This window comes from Aquarana catesbeiana, linkage group LG09 (assembly GCF_042186555.1).
Source record: "Aquarana catesbeiana isolate 2022-GZ linkage group LG09, ASM4218655v1, whole genome shotgun sequence".
Taxonomy (NCBI): Eukaryota; Metazoa; Chordata; class Amphibia; order Anura; family Ranidae; genus Aquarana; species Aquarana catesbeiana.
This window is the reverse complement of record NC_133332.1, coordinates 209,340,350-209,360,089: the sequence shown is the minus strand read 5'-3', so window position 1 is coordinate 209,360,089 and position 19,740 is coordinate 209,340,350.

The following is a 19,740-nucleotide window of genomic DNA, read 5'->3' as shown; positions in this document are numbered from 1 at the left end:
CTGGATCTCAAATTTTCCAACAACAAAATCTGTTGTTGTAAATTCCGATTGTGGCAAAGTTCCACGCATGCTCGGAATCAAGCAGAAGAGCCGCACTGACTATTGAACTTCATTTTTCTCAGCTCGTGGTACGTGTTGTATGTCACCACGTTCTTGACGTTCGGAATTTCCGACAAGATTTGTGTGACCGTGTGTATGCAAGACAAGTTTGAGCCAACATCCTTCAGAAAAAATCCATGGATTTTGTTGTCGGAATGTCCGATCGTGTGTACGCGGCATTACACATGAATAAGCTTTGATCTAACACATTCCATTGTAGCTCTGGCTGTATGTTTAGGGTTGTTGTCCTGCTGGAAGGTGAACCTCCGCCCCAGTCTCAAGTCTTTTGCAGACTCTAACAGGTTTTCTTCTAAGATTGCCCTGTATTTAGCTCCATGCATCTTCACATCAACTCTGACCATCTTCCCTGTCCTTGTTGAAGAAAAGCATCCCTACAACATGATGCTGCCACCACTATTTTAATTACGGGAATGATGTGTTCAGGGTTATGTGCAGCGTTCGTTTTCCACCACACACGGGGGGTTATTTACGAAAGGCAAATCCACTTTGCACTACAAGTGCAAACTACAAGTACAAAGTGCACTTGAAATTGCACTGAAAGTACACTTGGAAGTGCAGTCGCTGTAAATCTGAGGGGTAGATCTGAAACGAGGGGAAGCTCTGCTGATGTTATTATCCAATCATGTGCAAGATAAAATGCTGTTTTTTATTTTCCTTGCATGTCCCCCTCAGATCTACAGTGACTGTACTTCCAAGTGCACTTTACACTTGTAGTTTGCACTTGTAGTGCAAAGTAGATTTGCCTTTCGTAAATAACCTCCATATTGTTTTGCTTTTAGGCCAGAAAATTCAATTTTGGTCCCATCTGACCAGAGCGCCTTCTTCCACATGTTTGTCTGCCCTACATGGCTTCTCGCAAACTGCAAACAGGACGTCTTATGGGTTTCTTTCAACAATGGCTTTCTTCTTGCCACTCTTCCATAAAGGCCAGATTTGTGGAGCGCACAACTAAAGCCTCGAGCACACGCTTAGATTTTCGGACGACCGAGCGTTTGTTTTTTGTGGCATGCTAGTCTCATGTTGAAAGTGAAGAGGTTACTCACAATACGAAAATTTTCGTACGACAGAATATAACGTCAGAAGTCACGTAATGTGTTGAATAGTTTTGTATGTATTCTTTCATTTCTGAGCATGCGTAGTCTTGCTCTTGCGATTTTTTTCTTTTGAAAACCGTACTAATGAAACGAAAATTGGACATTGGGGGTTATTTACGAAAGGAAAATACACTTTGCACTTGGAAGTACAGTCACTGTAGATGCGAGGGGAACATGTGAGGAAAATAAAAAATAGTATTTTAGCTTGCACATGATTGGATGATAAAATCAGCAGAGCTTCCCCTCATTTCAGATCTACCCCTTAGATTTAGAGCGACTGCACTTCCAAGTGCACTTGCAGTGCAAAGTGGATTTGCCTTTTGTAAATAACCCCCATTGAGTTCACATCTAGCAAAAATTTTATAGTCTGCACATGCAGCTTTTGTCTGACGAAAAAGCAAAATCAGCTGTCGAAAGCACCGTACTAACGATCTGAAAATCAGCAGATACAGACTCGTTGTATGAATTTTTCCATCTGATTTTCGTATCGTGTGTACGGGTCTTAATGGTTGTCCTGTGGACAGACTCTCCCACCTGAGCTGTGGATCTCTGCAGCTCCTCCAGAGTTACCATGGGCCTCTTGGCTGCTTCTCTGATTAATGCTCTCCTTGCCCAGCCTGTCAGTTTAGGAGGACGGCCATGTCTTGGTAGGTTTGCAGTTGTGCCATACTCTTTCTATTTTCAGATGATGGATTGAACAGTGCTTCGTGAGATGTTCAAAGCTTGGGATATTTTTTTATAACCTAACCCTGCTTTAAACTTCTCCACAACTTTATCCCTGACCTGTCTGGTGTGTTCCTTGGCCTGCATGATGCTGTTTGTTCACTAAGGTTCTTCAACAAACCTCTGAGGGCTTCACAGAACAGCTGTATTTTTACTGAGATTAAATTACAAACAGGTGGTTTCTATTTACTAATTAGGTGACTTCTGAAGGCAATTGGTTCCACTAGATTTTAGGTAGGGGTTATCAGAGTAAAGGGGGCTAATTACAAATGCACGCCACACTTTTCAGCTATTTATTAGTAAAAACTTTTGAAAACCCTTTATCATTTTCCTTACACTTTACAATTATGTGCCGCTTTGTGTTGGTCTATCACATAAAAGTCCAATAAAATACATTTACCTTTTTGGTTGCAACATGACAAAATGTGGAAAATGGGGGTATGAATACTTTTTTCAAGTCACTATATATGGTTTTTACAACCACCTCATTTTATAACAATTTCCAGTTTTTTCATTAGCCCTATTTTAGTTTCCTCTAAATCACAGTGATAAACTTTGTAGGTGCTGCATTACATTGAGGGTGGATACAATAAAACTCTGCATTTGAGGACAAGAGATATGAAACCTCAGCTGGACGATGAAAGGCTGGTGTCGGCACAGGCGGTGCTGTCTCTGGCATCCAGAGCCTTTGATCTTTCAGCACTGGAATACGATCCCATAAGTGAGTAGGTGCCCGAACCGTCTGTGAGGGCCTGGTGGCAAGCTGCCATAGGAGCACAGTGGGGCATTGAGCAACAGACAATGGTCTGTCCAAAGGATTATACCTGAGAATAGGGGCACCATGGCAGCTCTCTGAATGATTTGTACTGGCCTGCGTACCAGTCCGTCCTCACTCCAGACTAGGACTGCCAAGGGCAACTAATAAAGGGCGCCACATCAGCTCAGGTATCAGAGCCAAAGAAATATATGTATTATTGTCTATACAGCTCTTACTTCGATTAGATACTGAGTGCATTTTATAATCTAGTGAATCATATTTCAGTTCAGAACATGCAGGTATCTGAAAGCTTTCCTTCTATTTAGTATCCCCATTCCATAAGCTGATGGACAAGAGGGGGAGATACATGAGTGGCATTACAGGAGGCTGTCTGTTGGATCAGGATATGAGCTCATATCTAGGGTGCCAGACAGATACCCACTGCTGACAGCACCCAGACAGGATAGAAAACCAGAGTCAATCACTAGCACCCTTCCTTGAGGTAAGTGACCATGCAGGCATCTGCCTGCCACTCTCTATGTGAATTTGCAGGATGAAATAATATGCCTTATTCTGACTGTTTATTAGCAGCCCTGAAGTGAATTTGTACTGCAGAGGAACAGAAGGCAGGCACTAACGTTAACATAAAAAAATTATATATATACACACAGTGCCTTGAAAAAGTATTCATACCCCTTGAAATTTACACACTTTGTCATGTAACAACCAAAAATGTAAATGTAATTTATTGTGGTTTTATGTGATAGACCAACACAAAGCGGCACATAATTGTGAAGTGGAAGGAAAATGATAATTGGTTTTCCAATTTTTTCACAAATAAATATGTGAAAGTGTGGTGTGCATTTGTATTCAGCCCCCCTGAGTCAATGCATTGTAGAACCTCCTTTCGCTGCAATTACAGCTGCAAGTCTTTTTTGGGGATGTCTCTACCAGCTTTGCACATCCAGAGAGTGACATTTCTGCCCATTCTTCTTTGAAAAATAGCTCAAGCTCTGTCAGATTGGATGGAGAGCGTCTGTGAACAGCAATTTTCAAGTCTTGCCACAGATTCTCAATTGCATTTAGGTCTGGACTTTGACTGGGCCATTCTAACACATGAATATGCTTTGCACACATGAATGTTCTAAACCATTCCATTGTAGCTCTGGATGTATGTTTAGGGTCGTTGTCCTGCTGGAAGGTGAACCGCCACCTCAATCTCAAGTCTTTTGCAGACTCTAATGCCCTGTGCACACGACCGGTTTTCCCGTCGGAATAGACTCTGAAGGTTTTTCCGACAGAGTTCCGACGGAATTCCGCTCAAGCTGTCTTGCATACACATGGTCACACCAAATTCCGACTGTCCAGAACGCGGTGATGTACGACATGCCTAGAAAACGGAAGTTCAATAGCCAGTAGCCAATAGCTTCTGTCTTGTACTTGCTTCAGAGCATGCGTCGTTTTTGGTGCGTCGGAACAGCAGACAGACGAGCGGTTTTTCCGATAGTAATTTGTTCCGTCGGAAAAATGTAGAACATGTTCTCTATCTAAGTCCGTCTGAATTTTCGACAGAAAAAGTACAATGGGGCATACACATGGTTGGAATATCATATGCAAAGCTCCCATCGGACTCTTTCTGACGGAAATTCCGCTCGTGTGTACGCGGCATAACAGGTTTTCTTCTAGGATTGCCTTGTATTTGGCTCCATTCATCTTCCCATCAACTCTGACCAGCTTCCCTGCCTTGCTGAAGAAAAAGCTTGGGATATTTTTTTATAACCTAACTCTGCTTTAAACTTATCCCTGACCTGCCTGGTGTTTTCCTTGGCACACTAATGATGCAGGTGTGTGCTGGATTTATGTTAGGCCCCTTTCACACTTGTGTGACTTGTCCTACGACTTGGGACTACAAAGTCGCATGACAAGTCATACCCCATGATTTCCTATGAGTACCGTTCATATCTGTGTGACTTCAAGTCACAGCGACTTCAATGTAGTCCCTGCACTATTTTGGTCCGACTTTGATGCGACTTGAGGTCCATAGACCTCAAGTTTCCACAGGCATTGCTTCAAAGTCACGGGGCTTTCAGGTCGCACAAGTGTGAAAGGGGCCTTAAAGCCAGAGTTATAGATAAGTGGCCCCCACTCTCCTCTCTCAGTGTGTGAAGGGAGCTGTGAGGTGCTAGCATGCACCATACTGTCCAGGTCAGGACAGACAAAGGCCTGAGCCTTTGAGGATGTAACAGCTGGGAGCTGCAGGAGGAACAGTCAGATGGACAAAGGTACAGCATTTTGTGAACGCGCACTAGGGTTGTGTGTTTGACGGCCTGGAGGACCAAGGTATGGGGCCTGAGCAGTAAAGCTGCAAACACAGCCACGAGTCTGAATTCAATGTTTTGTTGCATTGATGGTGAGAACCCCCTGCTGGGAAACTATTCAAGTGTGAACTTTTTGCTTTGTTTTAAATAAAAGTGGGCAGAAAAGGCCAGAAACATACTTCTGGCAAAGATTGAACTCACTGTTTGGCGCTACCAATGAGCTAAGAATTCCCCAACTTGTCACAATATACACTTTATTGCCAAAACTATTGGGACACCTGCCTTTACACGCACATTAACATGAACTTTAATGGCATCCCAGTCTTAGTTTGTAGGGTTCAATATTGAGTTGACCCACAATTTGCAGCTATAACAACTTCAACTCTTTTGGGAAGGCTATCCACAAGGTTTAGGAGCGTGTTTATCTGTGGGAATGTCTGACCAGAAAGCGTCTTTCAGAAGCGCATTTGTGAGGTCAGGCACTGGTGTGGACGAGAAGGCCTGGCTCACAGTCTCCACTCTAATTTATCCCAAAGTTGTTCTATCGGGTTGAGGCCAGTCAAATTCCTCCACCCCAAACTCTCTCATCCATGTCTTTATGGACCTTGCTTTGTGCACTGGTGTGCAGTCATGTTGGAATAGGAAGGGGGCCATCCCCAAACTGTTCCCACAAAGTTGGGAGCATGAAATTGTCCAAAACGTCCTGGTATGCTGACGCCTTAAGAGTTCCCTTCACTGGAACTAAGGGGCCAAGCCCAACCCCTGAAAAACAACCCCACACCATAATCCCCCCTCCACCAAATGCTTTTGACCAGTGCACAAAGCAATGTCAATAAAAACATGGATGAGGAAGTTTGAACATGAAATATACTATTATATGTTCTACTGGAATTACTTCACTTTCTCAGATGAAGGAAAGGCCTTGATGCTTGGCTGCTCCTTAAATCCCTTATCTACATTTCACCCTCTCCTTTACACTTCTATATTTATCTCTCTTATATGCCTCTTTTGTGCCTAAACTGGCATTCTCTTTCCTTAAAGTGTTACTAAACCCAGGAGCCTGCATTCACTATAGCCGCTCTCCCACAGTACACAAAACATGGAAATGCATTTGTTTTAGTAAATATAAACTGCTAAATACCTTTTCTCATCAGCAGTATATAGCAGTCTTGTGACTTCTATCAGTTCCTGGTTAAAGCTTGTAGGAGGAGTTTACCTCCTACAAGCTTTAGTCTGGTTAGGAAGGGGGTTTACGTGCTCAGTGGTCAAGTGGTTAAATACCCTATTTTCAATTTATAAAAACACACTTCTGAGTTCTTGTACTCTTGTATACACATCTGCCATCCCTCTCAGACTTCTTGGTGAGATAAATTGATCAAAGTATGATGTTCCGGTAAATAAAGTAATCACAGTCTGACTTGTTTTGCTTGTAAAGAGGGGGGAGTTTGGGACTTTAAATGTGGCACATTACATCACTATGTGTTTGACACCAGGGAGGCAACACACACAGCCCATTCACTGGATACACACACACACATAAGAACACCATACTTGAAATCCTCCCCACACATGTGGAATGTGCTGTGGCAGTCAGGCATGCCATGTGGGTGTTTTCCTCAGCTCTGGAACAGAGCTCCGTTGCCAGCTAAGTACAGTGTTGTAGCCGATCTTTTACTTCTGTACGCAACTCCTGATGAATGGCAGATAGCCATGAAACCCGTCAAGTTTCCATGGGGTGCTCAGTCAAGCCTGGCTCACTACCTATTCACTGGCCCATATATATTTTTTATACATTTAAAATTCATTGAGTAGTATGTAACCACTCTTGTGTATGTGCATCTATCTTACAGCAGCTCTTTTGCATATGGGTTACCAATGCCTGCTAATAGGAAATACCCTGTATTATACTTTATTAATATTTACTATCTCTTATGTGCTGCCAAGTTGACATATATGTATCTATTACATTTATGCCATGTGTATGTGCAGATATATGAAATACTTTTTTTTATCTGTTTTATATTATTGTTACAAATAAATCATTTTTATCAACCACTCTACCTCCACAAGTCAATTGCCTCATTTAAAGTCCCACATTCCTTTTTTCTGTTTATGTTTTGCTTGTCATACTTAACTTCATTCATAGAATACTCATCTTGTACAACTGCCAAAATTGCATGGCATGATACAGATGTACGCTTTGCATTGTTGCTAAATCTGAACTTTGCATATATATATAAAGAATTTGCAAAAAAAAAAAACAAAAAAACAATACAATATAGCTGTATGTAGGGTGTGAGAAGCAGCAGCACAAGCATGTAAGAGGGCAGACACTCAAGGTGGGATTTATAGGTCATTAATTTCCATACTTACATAATAGAGTGGGATGGGGGGATTTGGGTGCAAATGGGATGTTGGAGCTTTGAGTTGCTCACCCAGACAGGTGGCACACCAAGCCATACTCAGCTGCCATCTTATCAAAATGGAGTGCCCAGCTTGTCAGATTCCGGGTGGAGCACCCAGCTCGTCAGACTGTCACCACTGTCGCTATCTTCAAAGTCTTGCGAGATGAAGGCCAAAGCCTGGTGTAGTGAAAAGGATTGTGGGAAATGTCCTTGGTTATGTCATCTGCGTTCTGCAATCAGTCAGCTCTGCAGGATCTAGACAATGCCCCCTCTGTGGCACAGGGTGGATTAGTGACACGAATATCAGCAGAGTGCCAGCAAATGTCCAATAGTATAGTAAATACCTGATTCGTTAACCCCAGATCTGCGGGAGTGTAGAAATGGGCCTGCTTCTTTGTGGTTGCCATTAGTTAATACTTGTTCTGCAGCCCATTACATTTACAGCCGTATTAAACCCAACAGCAAACATTTATTATATTGCAGATTATCAATTCTTATGTCCTGTACACACGACCGGTTTTGCCGTCGGAATAAACTCTGAAGGTTTTTACGACGGAGTTGCGACGGAATTCCGCTCAAGCTGTCTTGCATACACACGGTCACACCAAATTCCGACCGTCCAGAACGCGGTGACGTACGACAGGCCTAGAAAACGGAAGTTCAATAGCCAGTAGCCAATAGCTTCCGTCTCGTACTTGCTTCAGAGCATGCGTCGTTTTTGGTGCGTCGGAATAGCATAAAGACGAGCGTTTTTTCTGATAGTAATTTGTTCAGTCGGAAAAATATAGAACATGTTCTCTATCTAAGTCCGCCAGAATTGTCGACAGAAAAAGTCCGATGGGGCATACACACGGTCGGAATATACGATGAAAAGCTCCCATCGGACTCTTTCTGTCAGAAATTCTGCTCGTGTGTACATGGCATTAGATGTGATGGCTGCATTAGTTTACCTTTTTAGGCTTTCTTTCTTCTATTTACTTACATCTGGTAATCTATCCAGCAAGTCTTCTGTTTTTCACAGCACAAGCTCTCCAGCAGAATGTATCAGTTTACTGTATATGGATGAGACAAGCCACTTAACACTGGCAGGGGTGATTAACCACTTGCCGACCGCCGCACGACTATATACGTCGACAGAGCGGCACGGGCAGGCAAAAGGACGTATATGTACGTCCTTGCCTGCCCGCGGGTGGGGGGTCCGATCGGACCCCCCCCCCCCGGTGCCTGCGGCGGTCGGCAAATCTCCCCCGGCGATCGGAGGTGAGGGGGAGGCCATCCATTCGTGGCCCCCCCCTCGCGATCGCTCTCAGCCAATGGGATCATTTCCCTGCCTCTGTATTGTACACAGAGGCAGAGGAAATGATGTCATCTCTCCTCGGCTCGGTATTTTCCGTTCCGGGCCGAGGAGAGAAGACTGCAATGTAAGTGCACCAACACACTACACACAGTAGAACATGCCAGGCACACTAAACACCCCGATCCCCCCCCCGATCGCCCCCCGATCCCCCCCCAATCACCCCCCCCCTGTCACAAACTGACACCAAGCAGGTTTTTTTTTTTTTTTTTTCTGATTACTGTATTGGTGTCAGTTTGTGACAGTTACAGTGTCAGGGCAGTGAGTGTTAGGCCCCCTGTAGGTCTAGGGTACCCCCCTAACCCCCCCTAATAAAGTTTTAACCCCTTGATCACCCCCCGTCACCAGTGTCGCTAAGCGTTCATTTTTCTGATCGCTGTATTAGTGTCGCTGGTGATGCTAGTTAGGGACGTAAATATTTAGGTTCGCCGTCAGAGTTTTATAGCGACAGGGACCCCCATATACTATCTAATAAATGTTTTAACCCCTTGATTGCCCCCTAGTTAACCCTTTCACCACTGATCACTGTATAACCGTTACGGGTGACGCTGGTTAGTTTGTTTATTTTTTATAGTGTCAGGGCACCCGCCATTTATTACCGAATAAAGATTTAGCCCCCTGATCGCCCGGCGGTGATATGCGTCGCCCCAGGCAGCGTCAGATTAGCGCCAGTACCGCTAACACCCACGCACGCAGCATACGCCTCCCTTAGTGGTATAGTATCTGTACAGATCAATATCTGATCCGATCAGATCTATACTAGCGTCCCCAGCAGTTTAGGGTTCCCAAAAACACAGTGTTAGCGGGATCAGCCCAGATACCTGCTAGCACCTGCGTTTTGCCCCTCCGCCCAGCTCGGCCCAGCCCACCCAAGTGCAGTATCGATCGATCACTGTAACTTACAAAACACTAAACGCATAACTGCAGCGTTCGCAGAGTCAGGCCTGATCCCTGCGATCGCTAACAGTTTTTTTGGTAGCATTTTGGTGAAATGGCAAGCACCAGCCCCAGGCAGCGTCAGGTTAGCGCCAGTACCGCTAACACCCACGCACCGTACACCTCCCTTAGTGGTATAGTATCTGAACGCATCAATATCTGATCCGATCAGATCTATACTAGCGTCCCCAGCACTTTAGGGTTCCCAAAAACGCAGTGTTAGCGGGATCAACCCAGATACCTGCTAGCAACTGCGTTTTACCCCTCCGCCCGGCCCAGCCCAGCCCACCCAAGTGCAGTATCGATCGATCACTGTCACTTACAAAACACTAAACGCATAACTGCAGCGTTCGCAGAGTCAGGCCTGATCCCTGCGATCGCTAACAGTTTTTTTTGTAGCGTTTTGGTGAACTGGCAAGCACCAGCCCCAGGCAGCGTCAGGTTAGTGCCAGTAGCGCTAACACCCACGCACGCACTGTACACCTCCCTTAGTGGTATAGTATCTGAACTGATCAATATCTGATCCGATCAGATCTATACTGGCGTCCCCAGCAGTTTAGGGTTCCCAAAAACGCAGTGTTAGCGGGATCAGCCCAGATACCTGCTAGCACCTGCGTTTTGCCCCTCCGCCCGGCCCAGCCCAGCCCACCCAAGTGCAGTATCGATCGATCACTGTCACTTACAAAACACTAAATGCATAACTGCAGCGTTCGCAGAGTCAGGCCTGATCCCTGCGATCGTTAACAGTTTTTTTGGTAGCGTTTTGGTGAACTGGCAAGCGCCAGCGGCCTAGTACACCCCGGTCGTAGTCAAACCCGCACTGCAGTAACACTTGGTGACGTGGCGAGTCCCATAAGTGCAGTTCAAGCTGGTGAGGTGGCAAGCACAAATAGTGTCCCGCTGCCACCAAGAAGACAAACACAGGCCCGTCATGCCCATAGTGCCCTTCCTGCTGCATTCGCCAATCCTAATTGGGGACCCACCACTTCTGCAGCGCCCGTACTTCCCCCATTCACATCCCCAACCAAATGCAGTCGGCTGCATGAGAGGCATTTTTATGTCCTCCCGAGTACCCCTACCCAACGAACCCCCCCAAAAAAGATGTTGTGTCTGCAGCAAGCGCGGATATAGGCGTGACACCCACTATTATTGTCCCTCCTGTCCTGACAATCCTGGTCTTTGCATTGGTGAATGTTTTGAACGCTACCATTCACTAGTTGAGTATTAGCGTAGGGTACAGCATTGCACAGACTAGGACACACTTTCACAGGGTCTCCCAAGATGCCATCGCATTTTGAGAGACCCGAACCTGGAACCGGTTACAGTTATAAAAGTTACAGTTACAAAAAAAGTGTAAAAAAAAAAAAAAAAAAACACAAACAAAAATATAAAATAAAAAATAATAGTTGTCGTTTTATTGTTCTCTCTCTATTCTCTCTTTCTCTATTCTCTCTATTGTTCTGCTCTTTTTTACTGTATTCTATTCTGCAATGTTTTATTGTTATTATGTTTTATCATGTTTGCTTTTCAGGTCTGCAATTTTTTATACTTTACCGTTTACTGTGCTTTATTGTTAACCATATTTTTGTCTTCAGGTACAGCATTCACGACTTTGAGTGGTTATACCAGAATGATGCTTGCAGGTTTAGGTATCATCTTGGTATCATTCTTTTCAGCCAGCGGTCGGCTTTCATGTAGAAGCAATCCTAGCGGCTAATTAGCCTCTAGACTGCTTTTACAAGCAGTGGGAGAGAATGCCCCCACCGTCTTCCGTGTTTTTCTCTGGCTCTCCTGTCTCAACAGGGAACCTGAGAATGCAGCCGGTGATTCAGCCAGCTGACCATAGAGCTGATCAGAGACCAGAGTGGCTCCAAACATCTCTATGGCCTAAGAAACCGGAAGCTACGAGCATTTTATGACTTAGATTTCGCCGGATGTAAATAGCGCCATTGGGAAATTGGGAAAGCATTTTATCATACCGATCTTGGTGTGGTCAGATGCTTTGAGGGCAGAGGAGAAATCTAGGGTCTAATAGACCCCAATTTTTTCAAAAAAGAGTACCTGTCACTACCTATTGCTATCATAGGGGATATTTACATTCCCTGAGATAACAATAAAAATGATTTAAAAAAAAAAATGAAAGGAACAGTTTTAAAATAAGATAAAAAAGCAAAAAAATAATAAAGAAAAAAAAAAAAAAAAAAAAAAAGCACCCCTGTCCCCCCTGCTCTCGCGCTAAGGCGAACGCAAGCGTCGGTCTGGCGTCAAATGTAAACAGCAATTGCACCATGCATGTGAGGTATCACTGCGACGGTCAGATCGAGGGCAGTAATTTTAGCAGTAGACCTCCTCTGTAAATCTAAAGTGGTAACCTGTAAAGGCTTTTAAAGGCTTTTAAAAATGTATTTATTTTGTTGTCACTGCACGTTTGTGCGCAATTGTAAAGCATGTCATGTTTGGTATCCATGTACTCGGCCTAAGATCATCTTTTTTATTTCATCAAACATTTGGGCAATATAGTGTGTTTTAGTGCATTAAAATGTAAAAAAGTGTGTTTTTTCCCCAAAAAATGCGTTTGAAAAATCGCTGCGCAAATACTGTGTGAAAAAAAAAAATTAAACACCCACCATTTTAATCTGTAGGGCATTTGCTTTAAAAAAATATATAATGTGTGGGGGTTCAAAGTAATTTTCTTGCAAAAAAAAAAAAAATTTTTTCATGTAATCAAAAAGTGTCAGAAAGGGCTTTGTCTTCAAGTGGTTAGAAGAGTGGGTGATGTGTGACATAAGCTTCTAAATGTTGTGCATAAAATGCCAGGACAGTTCAAACCCCCCCAAATGACCCCATTTTGGAAAGTAGACACCCCAAGCTATTTGCTGAGAGGCATGTCGAGTCCATGGAATATTTTATATTGTGACACAAGTTGCGGGAAAGAGACAAATTATTATTTTTTTTTTTTTTGCACAAAGTTGTCACTAAATGATATATTGCTCAAACATGCCATGGGAATATGTGAAATTACACCCCAAAATACATTCTGTTGCTTCTCCTGAGTACGGGGATACCACATGTGTGAGACTTTTTGGGAGCCTAGCCACGTATGGGACCCCGAAAACCAAGCACCGCCTTCAGGCTTTCTAAGGGCGTAAATTTTTGATTTCACTCTTCACTGCCTATCACAGTCTCGGAGGCCATGGAATGCCCAGGTGGCACAAACCCCCCCCAAATGACCCCATTTTGGAAAGTAGACACCCCAAGCTATTTGCTGAGAGGTATAGTGAGTATTTTGCAGACCTCACTTTTTGTCACAAAGTTTTGAAAATTAAAAAAAGAAAAAAAAAATTTTTTTTTTTGTCTTTCTTCATTTTCAAAAACAAATGAGAGCTGCAAAATACTCACCATGCCTCTCAGCAAATAGCTTGGGGTGTCTACTTTCCAAAATGGGGTCATGGGCATTCCATGGCCTCCGAAACTGTGATAGGCAGTGAAGAGTGAAATCAAAAATGTACACCCTTAGAAATCCTGAAGGCGGTGATTGGTTTTCGGGGTCCCGTACGCGGCTAGGCTCCTAAAAAGTCCCACACATGTGGTATCCCCGTACTCAAGAGAAGCAGCAGAATGTATTTTGGGGTGCAATTCCACATATGCCCATGACCTGTGTGAGCAATATATCATTTAGTGACAACTTTGTGCAAAAAAAAAAATAAATAAATAAATAAATTGTCACTTTCCCGCAACTTGTGTCAAAATATAAAATATTCCATGGACTCAACATGCCTCTCAGCAAATAGCTTGGGGTGTCTACTTTCCAAAATGGGGTCATTTGGGGGGGGTTTGTGCCATCTGGGCATTTTATGGCCTTCAAAACTGTGATAGGTAGTGAGGAGTAAAATCAAAAATGTACGCCCTTAGAAATCCTGAAGGCAGTGATTGGTTTTCGGGGCCCCGTATGCGGCTAGGCTCCCAAAAAGTCCCACACATGTGGTATCCCCATACTCAGGAGAAGCAGCTAAATGTATTTTGGGGTGCAATTCCACATATGCCCATGGCCTGTGTGAGCAATATATCATTTAGTGACAACTTTTTGTAATTTTTTTTTTTTTCATTATTCAATCACTTGGGACAAAAAAAATGAATATTCAATGGGCTCAACATGCCTCTCAGCAATTTCCTTGGGGTGTCTACTTTCCAAAATGGGGTCATTTGTGGGGGTTTTGTACTGCCCTGTCATTTTAGCACCTCAAGAAATGACATAGGCAGTCATAAATTAAAGACTGTGTAAATTCCAGAAAATGTACCCTAGTTTGTAGGCGCTATAACTTTTGCGCAAACCAATAAATATACACTTATTGACATTTTTTTTACCAAAGACATGTGGCCAAATACATTTTGGCCTAAATGTATGACTAAAATTGAGTTTATTGGATTTTTTTTAGAACAAAAAGTAGAAAATATCATTTTTTTTCAAAATTTTCGGTCTTTTTCCGTGTATAGCGCAAAAAATAAAAACGGCAGAGGTGATCAAATACCATCAAAAGAAAGCTCTATTTGTGGGAAGAAAAGGACGCAAATTTCGTTTGGTTACAGCATTGCATGACCGCGCAATTAGCAGTTAAAGCGACGCAGTGCCAAATTGTAAAAAGTGCTCTGGTCAGGAAGGGGGTAAATCCTTCCGGGGCTGAAGTAGTTAAAATGATCAGATTTTATTTATTAATGCAAAACCTTCATCGCAAAAGGAAAAAACAGTTTGTTGTAACTGCTTATAAAGTCTTAGTTGGAGTTTGGCCTCAGTTTGTTAGTGGTTCTACATCTGCTAATACATGTATCATTACCCTCCCCTCAAACTAAAAATGCTGCAGTACCTTCCTTTCTCAGTCCTCCAGAGTCGTGTCTCACTAATACAGGAGGTGTGTTACTTACCAGATCACCAGGTGAAAACAGAGGGAAAGAAACCAAAGAAAAGAAAGCTGATGCAGCCACTACATCTAATTGGTAATCTGCAATATAATACAGTTTTAAAAGTAGGTCAAAAAATCCGCGCTCAGGACAATAAAAGGACTGCTGCCTTTCCCTAATTAGTTCCCTAAGGGGGCTAATTGATATATGTAAGGAGTAGTTGGGAAAAATTGGCGCTGCCCTATTACCAATATTAAATTAATTGAGAATGTAAAAAACGTTAAATCAAGCAATATCTAAGTGAGATATACAAATAAGAAACTGTATGCTAAAACCATACGTGAGAATGACTACGATCTATAAAAGAGCTACCATATGTGTAATGGTCAAAATAAATGAAAATAAAAATAAAAATAAAAAGACTATGTGTATAATCCTTGTGTGTTAGAAAAAGTGAGAGTAAGTGACGTATATTATAAAAAAATATATAAAAATATGTAAAAAATATGTATGGAAAGTGGTAACCCCAGAGATCTAAAGTATTGTGACAGTGTAACGCCTCCTATGGGGCTGACAACAAAGATAGTGAAAAAACTCTAATTAATATTAAGTACCAATACAGTAACATGTGTGTGACCTCCCATATTATGCTAGTTTAAAAATGATCAGTAGAACTGACCTCTGTGCTACCATATATTAAATCGCAGTGAGACTCATGTGATATACAAACAAAATCTATATAAACAACTGTGTGAGTAAATAATCAATAAGGCTCTAGCATATACCCATATATGTTAAAAAATCTCCGAGAGTCTCTATGGGGATTAGAAATAAAGAACAAAGTCCAGTCAATGTGCAGTTCATGGATGCCAGGGACAATAAACAGTGACTTCCGTGCTCATATCAGCTGGTGACTTGAAGTGCTCCCCCCCGTGCTCCCCCACTCACCAGAGTCAATCACCCCCACAGGGGTACCGAGCGAAGGAGTGGGTGTCTTGGGGTGGATGTTTCCGACGAAATCCTGCTTGCGTTCCTCTGCTCCGTTCCTCTGCTTCCATACATATTTTTTACATATTTTTATATATTTTTTTATAATATACGGCACTTACTCTCACTTTTTCTAACACACAAGGATTGTACACATAGTCTTTTTATTTTTATTTTTATTTTTATTTTCATTTATTTTGACCATTACACATATGGTAGCTCTTTTATAGATCGTAGTCATTCTCACGTATGGTTTTAGCATACAGTTTCTTATTTGTATATCTCACTTAGATATTGCTTGATTTAACGTTTTTTACATTCTCAAATAATTTAATATTGGTAATAGGGCAGCGCCAATTTTTCCCAACTACTCCTTACATAATACAGTTTTAATTTTGGGTTTAATATCGCTTAAGGCTCCATTCACACCTAGGCATTTTGAATCGTGGGCAGAACCGCCGCGATTCTGCCCGCAATTCCAGAATTGCGGCATAACACAGGACACATCTGTGATACCATTACTTGTTAATGGCACCCCAGTCGTGGTGCTATTTTGCCACGATTATCGTGCGATAAATCGCACTGCAATCACGTCTCAAAAAAGAGCAGGAGGTCCTCAGAAGGTCACTACCATTTTGGACTGGCCAGCATTCACAGATAAGAAGGACATATGTACAATGCTTTGTGGGGTTCACAAATTTTTGTCGGAAATGTATTAAGGGATTTTCGGCAATCATTCCCCCATTACACAATTGACCATGGCGAACAGCCAGTTTTACTGGACCCCTGAGGCTCAGTCTGCTTTTGAATCTCTAAAAGGATTGTTTAGCTCTGCACCTGTACTGATGCACCTGTACTGAGGCACCCTGCCCTATGTTCTGAACGTTGACACATCGGAAACAGCAGTAGGGGCAGTTTTTTCACAACACCAAGGAGCCAAAACTTTGTTACATCCAGTTACATTTTTCTTGCGCTAACTTTCTCTAGGTGAGAAAATTGATGATATAGGTGTCTCCAAACTTCTGGCAATCAAAACTGCACTTGAAAAATGGAGATATTTTCATCTTTCTGCCCGCGGATAGCTACATGTCGGGTAAATTTTGCCCATAGTAGAAGAGCCCATCTTAGAAGCAGCTTCAAAAGTACAGGTCATTTTTAAAAATGGTGGTACACCATGGTTTAATGGTGGTAAAAATATGTTGCCATGGTGTTGCAGCTAGTAACAAACAATCCACCAAATCACCCCTCTTCCAAACTTCATACATCACTTCCAGAGACAATGAACTTTTTGCTGGTTTTGTTTTTGTTTTATTGAGGGGTACAACTTGGATAGGGATTGGAATATGGGATGCCCATAGGATTAATCATTGCCATCATATTTATAATTGAAGCACAAAAACACAATGTTAGAGCCAGAAGATTAGATGTGCATGGACATTAAATGTAAATCTCCTCCTGCATCTCCATGCAGACTGTTACTCCTCCTGCATATCCATGCAGACTGTTACTCCTCCTGCACAAAATTGCTTCCTTCTACCCACACTGGTTTCCTCCTGCACACACTTGTAGTTACTGAAATGAGGTATGTCACATCTTCTTCTATTGGGTAATAGGGGCCCACTCTGAACAAGTCCCTAATCGGGCTCTGGTTGCTCGCTGCTACTAGACCTGAGGCCTGCAGAACCTCTCCCCAGAGGCCTAGTAGGTTAAAAGCATGACTTTAGGTAATGGACTACTGTTCCCAGCCAGCCCAACTTGCAAATAATGTGCCCTCAGGTCACACCAACTTGACACAGATCCCCACAGTCTCTTCTCTGATCCAGGACTCCCCATCATCCACCGTGTGTATGATGAGGACTCTGCTAATGACCGTGTAAGAGCAGAGTTCCCTCACACAACTTCCTGGCTCATCCAGACCTCCACTGTGGTAACACTCTCTGACTTTCCACTGCCCTGAGTCCTTGATGAGGAACTTGCCCGGACCATGCGATCCGACAGCTTCACCTGCCCCTCTGCTCCAGGAGTTCCCTGCCACCGACCATGTGGTGACAGAGACATTGCCAATGACTGTGTAGAGGCAATGTTCCCTCACAGTTCTCCCTGGGCCTTCTCCTGTGATGGCCTCCTGCTGCTGCCTAGCATTCCATTTCTCACTTCACTCAGCCGACTTCTCTCCCCCAGTGGCATATCACCTCAGCTTATATATGAGGCCCGCCCCGTGCCAATACCAATTGGGGATTCGTCAGGGCTCACACACAAGCTGTCTTCCACTCCAGTTCCATCTTGCAGCATAGGCCTGCCTAAATTTGCCTGTGCTGAAAAACCCTAGTAATATAACCCTTACTAGCACCTACCTATTGGTAGAGGGTGCTACAAATGGTTTAACATACACTTAAGCAGGTGCTGAGAGGGGTCTGTGACTATTTTAGCCCTGTCTGCACTGTATTGTTATTAATGCATATAATGAGTTAGAGGCTGCCCAGGATGGGAAAGGGTTACTTGTGTCTCAGACTCTTTCCCAGGCTTTTTGGGTCCTGCCCCCTGTTGTAAGCCACAAAATACAAGGGGAGGGCTCAGGGGAGCTCTCACTTCTTCCACATGGGATTTAAGAGGAAGGACTGCTGCAACATGTAGCCCTGCTGGAGCTAAGGCCTCCATCTGGATAACCCTGCTGGTATTCCCCCTGGACTAGGAACCTACCAATACTGGACGTTTGCTGAATGGACTTTGCTTCTCTGGAAGGTATGAACCTGGGCAGCCTGCATTAGTTAGTTTGGGCTGGACTCATATACAGTTTGCTGTTGAACTGTGCTGCTGAATGCTTAGTAAAGTTTCATCAACTGTTTCATGCCTGGTTTGAAGGTATTCAAAGGGATGCATGGTGGCTTATATGAAAAACGGGGCCTGTAAAACATACACAGGTTACAGGTGGAAAGCCACTGCAAAGGGCAGTTAACTCAGCAATAGAACCAGAGCAGGAGGGCAGTTTCCAGGGGCAACCATGAACTGGTGGGGAGTGTACAGCACCCAGCCAGTGAGGAGCAGTACCCAGCTTGGGTGACAGGTCCTCTGGTAGCGAGGGGGTCGGTACTCTACCTCCCTCCCTAACAGTTGGCTCTCCAAAAGTAACTGGGACCAAACCCGTGGTCCAGAGATCCTATGTATTCAGCCATAAGGTAGGGGAGAGCCAAAAGAGTTAATTATGTACATGCATGAGGTCCGTGCTAGTGTGCAGCAGGACCCCATTCTGTCACTGGGAATTAGGTGGCAGAGTTATGCTGGACTGGTGGAGAGGCCATCAGATCAGCAATGTCCCTCCGAAATGCACCATTCCTCGAGCAAAGGTGTGTAGTAACATGGGACAGAATGTTTTACAGAAGGACTCTGCATGTTACACAGCTGCACACAGTGAACGACTTGCCTCTAAGTTTACAGTCTAAGCTACAGTTACTATTAATGTATGTATTTTTATCTGCCTTGTGCTTAGCCTTAAAAGATAAGTTCACTTTTACAAAAGAGATAATAAATGCACATTTTTTTGCAGGTAAAAAAAATATGTGTTTATTTTTTTTATTTTTTTTAGGAGCCTGTAAAACATTACACCCACAATCAGCAGATCGTGGGTGTAATGCCAGGCTCTTGTAGACTGTCTAGGTGTCTGCCTATACCTACATACCCGATACGCCAGGCAGTTACAGAATGACAGCTCAATGAACTGCCTAGAGCACTCATCAACAAAAGGCTGACGGTAGTTGTAGTTCATTGATTCACAGGACTGCGCTTATTTTGAATAGTCACATCGGTCCGGCCCCCTGTCACAGGGAAGTGGGGATCGGGGGGAGAGCACGCAGATGCTGAACAAGTTACACCCTAAATATGGATGTAACATGTATAGAAAGGTGAATTCATCCTCTAAAGCTAAACTTCACTAGCCTTTCTAACTGCAGACATTTTGGAGCAATTCTCTCTCGATGTATACAGTCTTACCTGAGCCCCATCTCTGTACTGTGATGTCCACGAGTGTCTTGGCCATCTGAGACTCTCCCTGATTGACTGAGATGGCGCCATTGGCTCCCGTTGCCGTTAATCAAAGTCAGTTAGCCAATCAGGAGAGAGAGGGGCGGGTCCGGGCCGCAGCTCTGTATCTGAA